Here is a 3,619-nt window from a genome sequence, read left to right on the forward strand (position 1 = left end):
CGCAGGGCGACCTGCCTTTGATAGAGTTTCCTAAGTGTCCCGAAATTGGTGCACTCAGAGCGTCCGTCCGTCGACAGGTTGAAATTGTAAACGCTGGTGTAGCCACTTTTAATTGAAATATGATGATGATGATGATGATGTTGTTGTTCTTGTTCTTGTTGTTGTTGTTGTTCTTGTTTTTCTTGTTGTCGTCGTGGTCGCCGTCATTATTATTGTTAAAGTAAAGCAGTAGTTAGATTTGTTGCTACCGTAAGGTGTAGAAGGCACAATAGCTCTGATAGTCTGGTGGTGAAGGAAGACCACCAGACGTTTGAACAAGCCATTCAGCATCACCTTGTTGGGTTAAGTGCAGGCACTGTCAGAGCGCAGGGCGTCCTGCCTTTAAAAGAGTTTCCGAAGTGTCCTGATGTGCCCTTTAGCAATGCCAAACAGGTCAGTGAAAATGGCATCCTTTCGCCGCACTTCAGACGCCATCTCACAGCCTAGCCGACCTGAAACACCTGAGCCCGTTTTACCAGCAGGCTTTAACGGTAACCATTTGAAGCAAGAGGCAGCGGTGTCAGTTTCCGTAGTGTAGCGGTTATCACGTTCGCCTAACGCGCGAAAGGTCCCCGGTTCGAAACCGGGCGGAAACAGCCTACTGTGGGCTGGCCCTTTTCGTCATTCTTGCCCTCGTGGTTCCCCGGAGGCGGTGGGTGTCTTTTCTTCATTGGAGTGCCCGCAATCGATGCACTCAGAGCGTCCGTCCGTCGACAGGTTGAAATTGTAAACGCTGGTGTAGGCACTTTTAATTAAAATCTGATGATGATGATGATGATGATGTTGTTGTTGTTGTTCTTGTTGTCATCGTGGTCGCCGTCATTATTATTGTTAAAGTAAAGCAGTAGTTAGATTTGTTGCTACCGTAAGGTGTAGAAGACAACAGTTGGTATGGCGTGTGATATCAAAACATTCAGAATACTTTTAACCTATATAATTTATAAGCTTTGTAAAATAAACCCAAATATATCTTTTGCGGGGATAAACGCTGTTCTGAGTAGTTTGTGACTTGTTTAATACCAAACAAAGCATCGCTATAAAAAATAAAAAAAAATCACTGTAAAAGCGCTAGTTATTTTTGATCTTTATAGTTATTTTCTAGGCTCAGGTTGTTTTTTAGTGCTTATAAAGGCCTGAAATATTCTTAGTGGTTGTTGACTATAGGTCTTGATGTTTAAAAATGTTTTTTTGAGAGACCAAAAGGTTCTAATAAAAGTTTAGAGTAGAGAGGAGAGAGATCGTCTCCATCTTGGTTTCTATTTGAAATTTGATGCAGTGTCATTTTATTGGTTGGTTTTGATATGTTAATTGGTAACAGGGCGGCACAAAGGCCAGACCAGAACAATGCCTTACAAGCAGATCCGGCATGTGGCCATCAGTATAAGTATGAGGGTCTGGTCTTCAGCTCGACAGACTCATACTGACCTTTCGATTTAAGACTAAAGATCAACAATGTCCGGAAACAACATCAGCGATTCGATTTAAACGAGTTTTTAGGCAAGTCTTCAGATTCTTTTCATTGACTCAGAGCGTGTTGTGTGCATGTATTGTAAATAAGGCTATAACATCTGTTTTAAGTTCTGTAAAATAATTTTTCAGCCAGTCAACAAGAGTTAATTCCCAACGCTGAGGAGATCATCTGGAACAACGACGGTAAGATTTTTGTGTTTGCGCTCATGGGTTCTTATGCATGGGTGTGTGTGGTTTGAAGCGGCTCATTAGAGTTATGAAAACGTTTTAATATATATTAATGCCGGTCTCTTTAATTACACAGAAACTATCGAAAGGCCTGTGATTAATGTCTCCGAGGATCGACCAAGAGAAGTGGTTGTCCCTAGACAGGCTGTCTGCCGACCGGGTAAGAACTAAACCCCTGTTTGTTTGTATAACGTTTCTGTAAGATGTTTGAGTCCAGTTTTGTTAATTTAAAAAAATTATCCTGTCTAACAGTATTAAGAAACGTGGTTCGAGACAACGAAAGGCCTTCCACATCGAGGGCTTGTTTCGTTTTACCTTCGAGAACCGTAACCTTTCAAGAATCTGAAAGGCCGTCAGCCCCGGTATCTGATAGCTGTGAGTATATATCTGCAGCCTGTAAGAGGTTAAAGCTTTTTATAAAGCGGTGTGGTTAAAGGTTAAACATGTCTCTTACCTTCACAGCGGTGCAAAAAGCTAAACCAGCCGAAAAACATAAGAAACGATTATTCTGTGGAGGTAAGTAAGATCTTTCAAACTTTAATGTTTTTAAAAGGGCTTTGTTTGCCCGTTGAGGGCTAATATTTAAGCGATGGGTGACCGTTTCCTGTAGGGCGGGGGGTTCTGGGAAAGATCTTTAGAAGTCCGGACAGGTCTATGCTTGTTTCTGGGGAACGTGTTTAGAAATGACCGATTGCCGTACCGTCTGGTTAGGAAGTAAAGCCGTCCGAAAGGGTTTAGTAAGTTGTTTGGCTTATCTCCCGCTATTATACTTCTGTTTTAAAGTGGTTGTAGGAAAAGGCTTGAAGGTGTTCATTGTATTTAATATTTAAACAGATCGTGAAAACGTTTGTGAAACAGGAAGTCCCGGGATCAGGAAGCGTTTACACTTGGAAGGTTCGTTTAAAAATGAAATGTTGTTGTGTGTGTGTGTGTTTTATTAACAATATTACAGTTTTTAAAGAAACATTTAAGAAACAGTTTATTTACAGCGGCTTCTCTGTTTTAAATTTATTATCAAGTCCTAATAAATATATTGTCTGTAAATAATAAGGCGTTGTAGTGAATGTCTAAGGCTATTTTCAAAGGTCTAAAAAAGCTAAAGGTTTTGAATGTCCTGGACATGTTGTTTTAAGTTTGATTTCTGTCGCCGTTTAAAGATGTAAATGTAATGTATATTTTTATTCTTCCCAAGACTCTTGGGATAGTCATTCTGTGAATGAGCTATTGAGGACAATTACCCCGTCTAAGTGGGATCAAACATCTTTCCCGGTGAGATCACCGAGAGGATCCCCCACGGTGGTCTTGGAGACCCCCCAACATCTACTCAGGCCACAGCCTTCTGGGGGTAATTCAACACCCCAGATTCAGCCCGCCGCATTGTCGGGCGGAACAAATACAGGCATCCAACAACCTCAGGGGTCGCCGTCAGTCAGGGCTGACACACCACCCAACGACGGCCTAGTTTCAACATCGTCCCCCCAGACCCGTTTCTAGGCTACCGAAACGCGGAACAGTAACCCCGCGCTTGGCCAGGGTGTCACCGCAAAGGCCTTCTTGGTCTCCGTCCATGAGTATACACTCGCTCCTTGCCTCCTTCGACCGAGATTTACCGGAGCGACCATCCTTTGAAGCTGAGCCAGGCCACCAGCCCCCGGAGCTACTTCCTGAAGGTCGGCATGAGTTGCTACATACTTTGTTAGAAAATCAAAGACTTGTGTTACTGGGGCAAAACCTGGTGATAGAGAGCCAAAACACCCTTATTAATACCCTTACTAACGAATTGTACCGTATTTAATGTTTTAATAGACACAAAACGCCTTACTATTGTGGGTTGTTGGAAAAATAAAAAATAAATTAAAAAATGTCCTGACTTGGTAAAAGA

At 42.3% G+C, this 3,619-nt stretch overlaps 1 non-coding gene across 1 annotated transcript; it reads left to right on the top strand.

Annotated features, from left to right (window-relative positions):
* Positions 1-562: 562 nt before the first annotated feature.
* trnav-aac (transfer RNA valine (anticodon AAC)) lies at positions 563-635 on the top strand. Its single transcript has one exon. It is a non-coding gene; the product is annotated as a tRNA-Val (tRNA).
* Positions 636-3,619: the final 2,984 nt, after the last annotated feature.

Source organism: Amia ocellicauda (genome assembly GCF_036373705.1).
Source record: "Amia ocellicauda isolate fAmiCal2 chromosome 11 unlocalized genomic scaffold, fAmiCal2.hap1 SUPER_11_unloc_4, whole genome shotgun sequence".
Classification (NCBI taxonomy): domain Eukaryota; kingdom Metazoa; phylum Chordata; class Actinopteri; order Amiiformes; family Amiidae; genus Amia; species Amia ocellicauda.